Source organism: Perca flavescens, chromosome 22 (genome assembly GCF_004354835.1).
Source record: "Perca flavescens isolate YP-PL-M2 chromosome 22, PFLA_1.0, whole genome shotgun sequence".
NCBI classification, from domain to species: Eukaryota; Metazoa; Chordata; class Actinopteri; order Perciformes; family Percidae; genus Perca; species Perca flavescens.
This window is the reverse complement of record NC_041352.1, coordinates 14,825,419-14,838,010: the sequence shown is the minus strand read 5'-3', so window position 1 is coordinate 14,838,010 and position 12,592 is coordinate 14,825,419. Positions and strand designations below refer to the sequence as shown.

The following is a 12,592-nucleotide window of genomic DNA, read 5'->3' as shown; positions in this document are numbered from 1 at the left end:
ATTTTACATTTTCAAATGTAGCTACACCGCCAAATGGCATGCTGGGTAACATTACAGCTGCTAGCCTAGCTAGCCAGGTAGCATAACAGTCTGTTAAGCTGGGAGAGGCTCCGGTCGCTACTGCACAAGAACCGAGAAGAAAGTTAGCTAGAGGATGAAAAAAGACCGGAGATACACCAGAACAACGTGTGCTCAAGGGAGGAGCCGTCTGTTGTTCCAATTTTTTTCTTTCTAACAAATTGGACATAATTTAGCCACTGTTGTTGCCCGTCGCTCTAACGTAACTCGGCCGTACTAACGTTACTGTGCTAACGTTAAAGACATGTCACTTCAAGCATGCAGCGGAGCAACATTATGAACGCAATCCACCTACGGTCCCGCTACAGACCGCTGAGAAAGACTGGTTCAGAGCAATGATTAAAAACACTGGATTTAAGAGGTCTTGCCTCGCTGAAATACATCCTCCAACCTGCTAATATTATTCAAACAGCGAAGGAGGCTGACAGCGGAGCTCCGTTCAGTCACCCACTACAACCACACTACAACAAGCTAACTTACCTGTGGCCAAGGTAGTGTTTATACAACTATTTAGTTTTGAAAGGGAAACAGTGTTAAAGTTGTTTGTATGTGTAGGCTATTCATTCGATTTGAGTTTATTTTACTACTTTGCAGTTTGCACAATACAAATAGTTTAGCTTCTGTAACTGTTTCATGGATTCCCTTCATATAAAGTTATTGTATAATGTCATGGAGCCAAGCAAACCCTTAATGAAAGCTTTTAGTAAACATGATGACATTAACATGTTTTTGTGATATTCTATGTACTCCTGACAATAGAATAAGCCATTATAAACCTATATAAAAGGTGGCCCATTATTGATGGCCCATTATTATCTATTTAAATTTATTTTAAGAAGCTTAATTACATTATATTTTCGATTTGAATGCACAATTGTTTTTTAAAATAACATAAATAAGAATTCAATACATTACATCTATGTTATTTTGTCTTAGTTAGGAAAGTAATGTTTAGTTAGGAAGGTCTGGTGCCTTTAGTCTCTCCCACATGGTGGAAGGAAGGTATAAGGTGGAAGGTATACAGTTTATTATTAATTCAGCAACTGTATCGGATCGGTATCGGGTATCGACAGATACACAAAGCCCTGGCATCGGTATCGGGACTGAAAAAGTCAGATCGGTGCATCCCTAATTACAACAATGTAATATAGGTCCCAAATTTGATGTGTGTGATATCACAACCACATCTCCCCCAAACACACACAAAATACAGGCAATGTTTTTAACATAGACACCGAGTTTAATAAGTAAAGGGTGGTGTAATGTTGCACAAACTGCTACACTGATCACACACACACACACACGACAGCTGCCAATCCACAGCTAATATTTTACCGGCTAGCAAACAGCTCGACTCGAGGTGGGTAATCTGCAAAGCTGTATTTTAGTGTCAACAGGCATCTGTGTTTACACACAGCACCAGTGGTTAGTGTGAATATTATAGATTGTGTGTACAGTATGCATGGGATGTGTGTGTAACATGCGTGGGAATTGTATAATACTAGCTCTAGGGCTGGGAATCGAAGAGTGACCAGCCCTGCCAAGACCTGCCCAAACAAACCTTTTGGCCAGAGCTACAAACACGCACGCATGCCCGTAAGTGGACATTGGCATGTGCTCTTTTGTCAGCTGGTAACAAGCTCAATGTCACATTCTCACTGTGAACAGGGGGGAAAGTCACGTTTTACCCTTGAAGTGGCCAGCCCATAACACACCCCCATGCCACGCCTTGTAGTGCCAATACACAAAAAAAAACATACACCCATGGTCCTGTCATGGTCTGAAATTAAGCTGTGTTTTTGGCATTTATACTTCACAGCTGATGGTGATGGGAAATAAGGGAGGGAGAAAGCATAGGATGTCAAAGGCAGGACTTGGACTTAATGTCAGACAGGAAATCCACCTATTAAAAACTTATACATTTGATTGGTTTGATTTGCTGTCCGTCTTTACATACAGAAATCACATGAAACATTAGGGATATAGTCCAGAAATAGAAACAGAGCTCATTTAAAGGGGTGATTGAATGCAAAACTGATTTTACATTGTCATAGTTGAATAACGACAGTTCGATGGGTAAATAGGAGATACATAGAAGCTCAAAATCCCATTGATACCACTTTATTATGAAAATCTCATATTTTGAAACTGCCGCTGAAAACGGGCAAATCTCAACAAAGCTGGAAGCTTACGTAAGCATCCCAAGACCTGTACCTTTGTCACGCCCATGGGTGTATTAAGAGAACGGTCACGCCCCAACATTTACATAGGCTATACAACTGACCTGAGATCAGGTAGTCTTCTGAATCTATAATCACGCAGATCTCTGTTTTACGAAAATTGATGGCTAATTGCAAATTTTGTCCGACTGTGTCAAAGTTCAGCGGCCGGTGCTGCCTGGGTTGCAACTATTGCAACTCTCCCTCCTCTTTACCTGACAAATCCATCCATAAACTACAACTAGTCCAAAACTCTGCTGCCCACATCATTACCAGAACCCCCTCCATCAGTCACATAACACCTGTCCTGCAGCAACTTCATTGGCTCCCCTTGAAATACCGCATAATTTACAAGATCCTCCTCTTTACATTTAAAGTTATCAACAATCTTGCCTCTCAGTATCTCACCGAGCTCCTCCACATGAAGACACCCACCCATTCTCTCAGCTCATCCTCCCACCTGCTCGTCTGGTTACCATGGGGTCTAGAGCGTTCAGTCATTCAGCCCCCCACCTCTGGCACTCTCTGCCCCACTACATTCAACACTCCACGTCCATAACCACTTTCAAATCTCACCTAAAAACTTTCATTTTTGCTTTGACTGTAATGACCCCACCCTTTTTGTTCTTTTATTAATAGTATTATCATGATATTTTATTGCCGTTTCTCTGATTGCTCTTTAATGGATTGAATGTTTCATTGCTGATTTTGTAAGGTGACCTTGAGTGTTTAGAAAGGCGCCTATAAATAAAATGCATTATTATTATTATAATTATAATAATAATAATAATAATAATAATAATAGTTATGCCAAAAGTGTAGCTAGCTAGCTGCGATATTTCCCCATTGTATTGAATGGGACATATAGCTAGCTAGCTAGCTGCTCCTCTAACAAGACCCCTCAGTTCATAAAAATACCGTAAATTCAAAATTGACAACGATTAGCTTTGTAAGACCTTGGGGTAGATGTTATGTAAGTGGTGTGACGGAATTCAAACTGTAAATATCCTATAGCTATGCCGAAAGTGTAGCTAGCCATTTCCCCATTGTATTGAATGGGACATATACAGTGGGGCAAAAAAGTATTTAGTCAGCCACCAATTGTGCAAGTTCTCCCACTTAAAAAAGATGAGAGAGGCCTGTAATTTTCATCATAGGTACACTTCAACTATGAGAGACAAAATGAGGAAAAACAAATCCAGAAAATTCACATTGTAGGATTTTTAATGAATTTATTTGCAAATTATGGTGGAAAAATAAGTATTTGGTAAATAACAAAAGTTCATCTCAATACTTTGTTATATACCCTTTGTTGGCAATGACAGAGGTCAAATGTTTTCTGTAAGTCTTCACAAGGTTTTCACACACTGTTGCTGGTATTTTGGCCCATTCCTCCATGCAGATCTCCTCTAGAGCAGTGATGTTTTGGGGTTGTCGCTAGGCAACATGGACTTTCAACTCCCTCCAAAGAATTTCTATGGGGTTGAGATCTGGAGACTGGCTAGGCCACTCCAGGACCTTGAAATGCTTCTTACGAAGCCACTCCTTCTTTGCCCGGGCGATGTGTTTGGGATCATTGTCATGCTGAAAGACCCAGCCACGTTTCATCTTCAATGCCCTTGCTGATGGAAGGAGGTTTTCACTCAAAATCTCACGATACATGGCCCCATTCATTCTTTCCTTTACACGGATCAGTCGTCCTGGTCCCTTTGCAGAAAAACAGCCCCAAAGCATGATGTTTCCACCTCCATGCTTCACAGTAGGTATGGTGTTCTTTGGATGCAACTCCGCATTCTTTCTCCTCCAAACACGACAAGTTGAGTTTTTACCAAAAAGTTCTATTTTGGTTTCATTGGACCATATGACATTCTCCCAATCCTCTTCTGGATCATCCAAATGCTCTCTAGCAAACTTCAGACGGGCCTGGATATGTACTGGCTTAAGCAGGTGGACATGTCTGGCACTGCAGGATTTGAGTCTCTGGCGGCGTAGTGTGTTACTGATGGTAGCCTTTGTTACTTTGGTCCCAGCTCTCTGCAGGTCATTCACTAGGTCCCCCCGTGTGGTTCTGGGATTTTTGCTCACCGTTCTTGTGATCATTTTGACCCCACGAGGTGAGATCTTGCGTGGAGCCCCAGATCGAGGTAGATTATCAGTGGTCTTGCATGTCTTCCATTTTCTAATAATTGCTCCCACAATTGATTTCTTCACACCAAGCTGCTTACCTATTGCAGATTCAGTCTTCCAAGCCTAGTGCAGGTCTACAATTTTGTTTCTGGTGTCCTTTGACAGTTCTTTGGTCTTGGCCATAGTGGAGTTTGGAGTGTGACTGTTTGAGGTTGTGGACAGGTGTCTTTTATACTGATAACAAGTTCAAATAGGTGCCATTAATACAGGTAACGAGTGGAGGACAGAGGAGCCTCTTAAAGAAGAAGTTACAGGTCTGTGAGAGCCAGAAATCTTGCTTGTTTGTAGGTGACCAAATACTTATTTTACTGAGGAATTTACCAATTAATTCATTAAAAATCCTACGATGCGATTTTCTGGATTTGTTTTTCTCATTTTGTCTCTCATACTTGAAGTGTACCTATGATGAAAATTACAGGCCTCTCTCATCTTTTTAAGCGGGAGAACTTGCACAATTGGTGGCTGACTAAATACATTTTTGCCCCACTGTAGCTAGCTAGCTAGTTGCTCCTCCTAACAAGACCCTTCAGTTCATAAAAATACCTTAAATTCAAATCAGACACAACGTTAGCTTTGTAAGACCTTGGGGTAGCTGTGATATAAGTGCCGTGACGAAATTAACACTGTAAATATATTATAGTTATGCCGGCAGCCAGCTGCGGAGCACCATAGTGCAGTAATCCACAAAGGGTGACTTTGCCCTGGGTATGGAGCCCAGCAGGCTGCCGCTTTCTCATCAGACTGTGTGGAGCTCCTAAAGTCCGACACGTCTTACCAAATTTGCAATTAGCCATCAATTTTCGTAAAACAGCCCATATTTGAGCTTTATATAGTTGATTTCTCGCATAAAAAAGTCTCAGAAGTGAATTTGGTAACGAAACATTGCAGTGTCTGGAATATGAGATTCTGTCGTGTCTCTAATGTGTGTGTATTGGGGATTCGCTCAACCAATCAGTGTGCGTCTCATCTAAATATTCATGAGCATACCATATTTGGAAGAAAATCTCTTGTTACAAATAGGGCCAAAACACAGTGATGCATAAGGGTCAATAAAATATCAACCAGGCCATTTTCAACCCAACCAATGTTACATACCCTATTAGGAGACCAGAAGGAACAGTGTGAAATACCCTATATAAATCATTCTATCACCCCTTTAAAAAGGTAGGGTTGGTAACCATTTCCAATATACACTTTTATACATTGTTCGAAATGGTCTTTACACCCGACCGCAATAAATAACTTATGGGCACTGAAAAAAAAGCAAAAAAAGATCCGTAATGTAGCTGCTGTGATCCTGTAAAAATGCTGTTTTGTTGCCAGCGGTTGCACACTCTTCTCCGGCTGTTCTGCGCACCGTAGCAGTTTTACCAGCAGGCTAAGCGAAGTTGATGCCACAGCATACCTACCAGCTCAATTTGTATCCTTCATGCAAGAAACTAGAACTTTGTACAGCCGCTTAACATTAATAGCCTTCCGCAAGCCAAATAGCTACTGGAAAGTTTTAGCCTAATATGACGCGGCTGCAGGAGGTACTGACTTGGTTACTGAGAATAGTGACGGACTACTAGCTTCTTTGTTTGATAAAACGGTGTGTGTATTTACAGGAGATTTAAGCAGTTTAAGCTTTTAATGGGTCAAACCTATATTTTGCAAAGTGAGCTGGTTAAACAAAGAGGTGCTGGAAATAGGAACAGTCAGAGGTGAATCTCAACCCTTCAACTGTAAACATGAGTGGTATAGTGCCCATATCATGGGTTTTGATCATGGTTGCTCACAGGTGTGGCACAACAAAGGTATCCAGCTTAATGGAAATCTGCCAGTCGTTCATAGGCTAAATAAAAAAAAAAACAACAAACAACAACATCTGAGACATCATCAACAAGTTGATGCTTGGATTTAGGTTTACACCTCATCACCAACTTGGTCAGTAACAAGAGCTGACAAAAGAGGAAAAATGCATTAACTTTGCATTTCAAGTTAGAAACGGGTGGGTTTTTCCAATGACTTTAATACAGAGTTCTTTGTGTCTGGTGGCCATTGTAGACGTTACAGCTTTAGAGACTTATGCTTTGGCTTCAAAGCCATGCTGGTTGCCAGTTTGCATTTGACCCACAGCCCCTGGCATCAGACAAGGCAGGGCCAGGATTAAAATTTCTACCAATATGTTGGCCTATGGCATTTTTTTTCTACTTCAGGCTCATGCAATACTGGAGTGTGGAGGGAGAAATTTGACTCACTGAGATATTAAAAGGTCCTATGACATGCTGCTTTTTGGATGCTTTTATATAGGCCTTAGTGGTCCCCTAATACTGTATCTGAAGTCTCTTTACCAAAGTTCAGCCTTGGTGCAGAATTACATCCACTATGAGCCAGTCCCACAATGAGCTGTCCTTAGGATGTGCCATTTCTGTATACATAGCTTTAAATGCTATTGAGGAGGAGAGAGGGGGCAAGGTGGAGGGTCTCTCTCTCCCCCCCTTTCTCATGGGCTGGCCAAATTATCTGGGTGGGCAAAGCAGAGAAAGGGGAGGTAACCTTTCCCCTTATGACATCATAAAGGGAAGATTCCAGATCAGCCCATCTGAGCTTTCATTTTCTCAAAGGCAGAGCAGGATACCCAGGGCTCGGTTTACACCTATCGCCATTTCTAGCCACTGGGGGACCATAGGCATACTAAGGGAACTCATTAATGTTAAAAAAAAACTCAAAGTTTTCATGCCATGGGACCTTTAAGAAATTAAGTCATCATCCTTCAATCTGACAAATCCTGGACAGTGCTAACTATTTGAAAACACCCAGAAATACAACAAGCCTTTTGTAAAAACCTTTTCTGATCAGCCCAAGCATTGTTATTACAAATAAGACATATAGTCACATCAAGTCACAGTTGTAGATCACTAGTACACAGATGAGTGCTTACTCAAACCCTGGGTTATTCTGCCACCTGGATTTTGTTAATTTACTTGTATGGGTGAGCATTTAACTGTTTAACAATGTCCCAGATTGGTTATAGGCCACATTTTTTTCTTTTTACTCCCATTTAACTAACTATATTCTTGTTTTGGGGGAATGGGCTTTGAGTGCCTTTAACTGAACACCTGGAGCTGCAGCCAGTTGCGTTTGCTCTGAGCTTTCTGAGAACAAGCCAAATTCGGTTTTGTTTGGAGTTTACTGCTAGCATAACAGTCTGCTCATTGTGCTCCCTGCCATTCCACATGAGCTCGTTTACATACAGCTCTGTTTCTTATCTCGGCTTAGTCTCGTTGCCTGGGGTCACAGCATTCAGGTTTCTGAGGTCAGGAGGTCACGTGATGTGAAAATGTCTGTGTGAGTAACACCAGGTCTGTTATGGTGATGTTTGCTCAAAGCAGACAGACTCATGTATTAGTAATATTAATACTAATGCTGATTTAAATAATAAAAAAGGCACTGGCTGAGCTGAAAGAACTCAAATTCAAACCGCTCAAGGGGCTAAAAAAACAAAACGCTCCTTCCAATGGTATTCAACAGTCCATTGCACAGTGCAGCATTCTCACTCTTCCTTGTTTCAAACACAGACATAAAACCTATCTTTATGATGTCATTTAGCTGAGGTCAAGCCAGTCAGTAATTCAGTTTAGACTAAGCAAATGAGGAAGCCAGCAGTATTCCTATAAACTGACATATCAGTAACAAAGCAGTGCACACACACCCCACACAGGCACATGTAAATACCCAAGATAAAAGCAGCTGGACTCAGCACGGTTTCATAAACTGAAAGCTTCCTTCTGAGTTATGACCTCTTGCAGCACTCTGCTGTGTGGGACGACACATTTCAGTAACTGAGTGCTAGGCCATGAATGTGGACAGGTTTGCACTGAGTGAGTATGTGTGTGTGTGTGTGTTTATGCACCAGCCATTGCATACATAAAAGCCCTAGATGGAGTCTACCTGTGTTTTACGAGAACACTGTCCACTCTGACACACTCCAGCTGCAGTGAGTTTTTGAGAGAGGGCTGATGGTTTGAGGGGAGGCCTGGGGTGAATTGGCCTGATGCCTTAGCCGGGGAACAACGAAGCAGTGTTATCGCCAAAAAACAAAGCACCATGTCAAGCTTTAATATATCTGCAACCAGTGTTTTTCTTTTACTGGCGGGTAAAAGTGTCTTAAAATGATTTAAGCAAATTATTTACACAGAGAGCTTTAAGGAGCCTTGTATAAATATGCTTTTAGCTGTGCTCTATGACACAAGTAGAGTTAAAGGGTGAGGGAAGAGGGAGACTTGCTTCATATTTTCACAGGCTGTCTACCCTGCACAGGAATTTCATTCATCTCAAACATCATCCCCAGGCTCTAATTGCTTCTCTGGGCCAGCTTAATGCTCCCCCTTGCAAGTCTTAACCTTCTGAGGAGCGCAAACAAAAAAAAAAAAAAAAACAGTCGACAAGCAGTGTGCCTGTGGACAACTATTTGGTGTTTAAAGCTAGTCACAGTGGTAAATAAATTCTCCCTTCCTGTATGGGCTCATCTCATATGTCTATAGGACTACAGTAAATATGATTAATATTCAGCAAGAGCAGTTGGCCCCTGACATTGTGTCCGTTAGTGTGTTGATGTATGAAGCCACAATCTCACGGCTGATTGCACTCGACACTGCAGCCCAAAAACAGAATGGTCCATGATAAGAGGGGCCTCTTACAGAGAAAGACAGTCAGGCAGATAAACAGGGAGCGTGTGCATGTGTAAATGAAGACAGGATATAAGGTTTGCCTCCTGTTTATTTACTAAATAATACAAATCCTCTCTTACCGTGTACTCCAGCTCATTCACGCAAATTTCACAGTAAAACCAAACTTTGGCAGGGAAAGAGTTAAAGTTTTTGCGAAAGGTTGTGAAACACCAGGCTTACTGTCTGAACAGCTCCTTCAGCATTCTTACCACATCCTGAAACTACGTCAATCCGATGGCAATGCGCAGAAAAGAAAACGCTTATCGGTTCAGTTAAAATCAACAAAGTAACTCCCTCAGAGAAGCACTGTGGTGTATTCTCTTATCATGCTCTGCACAGAAACATCCAGTATGATGAAACAAGTTGTGCTATCACCCACCCTTATGCACAGCCTTAACATCATCTCATGGCCCTAAACATCTAAAATGACAGAAGTCTATCTAGGGTCAGTGGCCCACATACTCTTGATAATATCTCTGACTGAGATATGATGGACTGAGCTGATAGCAGATCAGTGTTTCAAGTCTAAGCTGCTTTCCAAGCCATGTGACTGCTCAGGCCTCATCAATACCGTGCATCAGTTTATTGATTCTTGTATCTCTGCTGGATTTCTTCTTAAAAAGTCAATTAAACAGCCTTGTCAAAACAATGTGATTGTGTGTGAATGTGTTACTAGTACCAAATCATGACAGCCATCCACATTGGACATGATGGGTACCATTGATGTGTCTTACTCCTTGTCCTATACTTCTGGTTCTTTTCATTTTGAACCAATCTCAGTCCTGTGTTTACCCTTCAGTCCAGAGTAGCCAGAGGGGACCAGCATGAATCACTATATACAAGCAAAATTCTAATATTCCACCTCATTTTGAGTAATTAATCAACAAGCAGCCAACATGCATTGTAATAAAAACAATACAGGCATTGTACTAGATAAATGAGCCCATTTATTTTATGTTGTTGCTGTATTCAACGCCTCTTCAGCAGCATATTTACACCCAATAAGCATCCCATGACCACAGAGTGAAATATTCTTCTGAGAATCTGTCATGTCTTCAACCCTACTCTTTCGTCCTCTGTTTACAAGAGGAAATGTCTTAATCTGCGAGGGAAAGGGGGGGGTGGGGGTAGGGTGGAGGAGAAAGAGAAAGAAAGAGAGGGAGCCTGTGAGTGAGTGGAACAAGACAGCCAGAGAAAGAAAAGAGACTGAGACTCCGGCCATCTGTAAGCCTGGCAGCAAGCCAAACCACTGCCCACAGAGCCCAGGCACATGCATAACTGCCTCTTTCTGCAATAGTAGTCCAGAACTGCTTCCACAAACAACAGGCCTGTGGAACCACACATAAAAACACAGCAGCCACCAAGGACAAATGCACCCTTATGGTCATAAATAGGGCTCAAAACACAATATTTGTAGAAGTGTAATTGCTCTGTGACAAAGGCAGAGTGACATGGCTGTATGCGAGAATGCATGTTCATCCAATTCTGCCACTGTTAAGGAAGAGAAAAAAAAAGACAAATGACTATGTCAGCAGGTCTTTATGGGCCTTATTTGACCTGGTATTAAAATCTGATCTGAGTGATCCAATCGCAAGTGGACAGCTCTAGGCACGCGTTTTCAGCTGTCTGTCGAATATGTCTCCAACTGCGCCCTCAGTGACCACTTATGATCGAATCGTACTTCCCCGCTCTATATGCGAATAAACACATACATCATTTCCATTTGTATATAGGCTGGTTGTGTGTTTATACAGAACATAAATCAAGTGAAAAATAAAAAGCGCTGCCTACAGACTGTGTGCCGACCATAGGCTGTAGCCTATATAAAAAGGGTGCCGACAAAAGGAGATCTGACGGATGGCAGGACGCGTGCAGGAGAGTAAGATGTTTTTTCAGTGTGTGTCTCAGTGTGTTCAGCTCTCAGTACATTTGTAGCTTAAAACTGAAGCTCTGTGGTTTGAAGTTTAGGTTATATTATAACTGCTTTATTTTACGTTTCCTGATGCTTATAGGAGTCGCGTTACTGCTGATGAATCCCCAACATTTCTGCATTTTGCTGCTTCATAATAAAAACATCCAAATACCAAAATAACGGAGGACTTTTATTGTGAAGAACTTCTAGGAAATGAAACAGTTCACAGCCGGGGCTTTGACCATGCACATTAACGTCAACTCCAGACAGCGCTGTAGCTCTGGTAATGCGAGACTAATAAATAACAGAAGGAGATGACATGAGGAGGAAGTTTTGTAGTAGCCTAATGTCCTACATTGGTGAATATGGGGACGTTTTATGAAACTAAAAAGAGTAAAACAGTATTTTCAAGGCAACTACGCTGCAGCGCTCAAGATAGCCGGGGACAGACAGAATGATAATAATACCTTCCTATAATAATAACATCCAAAACACACAATTCAGTCAGTGGTTTCTGTGACATGAGAAATACTTTGAATGAGTAGGCTAACCTACGTATTTCAGCTCAAGGTTGAGTAGGCAGTCTTTAATGTGGACACCGGACACATTGCCATTCTCACTGCTATTAGAATGTGGACACATGCGGCTAAAACCACCTCCAAATGCGTTTTTTGCGATCCGATCTCAATGTGTCCTGAGAACGTTTTCACCTGTACTTAGAGCTGTCCACTTGCGATCTGATCACTCAGGATGGATGTTAAAGGTGAAAACTGGGTCTGTGTTGAATTACTTCACTATTGCTGTCTTGTTTTTGCATAAAAAAGGGTTTGTAAATCTGGTACAATTTAACAATGTTTCCACAAAAATGACATGCAGTCTGATCATTATGGTTTCACTGAATTCATAATTGTTAGATTAATAATACATAACAAAGTAGAGGGAGGCAGGCCAGCCAGCCAACCCCGATCCGGCAGGGGGAGAGTTCTAAGCCCGAAAAAGCTACCCTCTCCTTATGACCTGTCTCTCTTAGTTACGCGGTTATAGTTAAGCTGTTATAGTTCTAGACTGCCGGGGGACTTCTTTCCTTCCTTTGACACACTGAGCTGCTCTCTCCTCTCCCTTTCTATTACTATTACTATTACACATTACTATTTGTGTGTATCCTGTCCCAGAAATGCTTGTTACTAATCTTAGCTTCTGGGGAGTTTACTCCCCGGAGTCCTTATGTTTTTTCCCCCAGCGTATTTCCTTGGAGAACGTTGGCACCAAGATCCTGGTTCCAGCTGTCGCCGTGGTCCTGCTGCACTCCCTGCTGAGCTCAGCGGTGCCCTGCAATGTCATGCTGCTTCCTGCTGAACCCTGCAGCTTCCTGCTACGTCCAGTCACTGTTCCATTATTAATGTGACTATTATTGCCATTGTTCATCACACCCCCAACCGGCCTGTCAGACACCGCCTACCAAGAGCCTGGGTCTGTCCGAGGTT

At 41.9% G+C, this 12,592-nt stretch overlaps 1 protein-coding gene across 3 annotated transcripts in view; it reads right to left on the bottom strand.

Annotated features, from left to right (window-relative positions):
- pde7a (phosphodiesterase 7A) overlaps positions 1 to 12,592 on the bottom strand; it is a 29,451-nt gene that overhangs the window by 9,626 nt on the left and 7,233 nt on the right. The gene's annotated exons all lie outside the window — the stretch shown is intronic.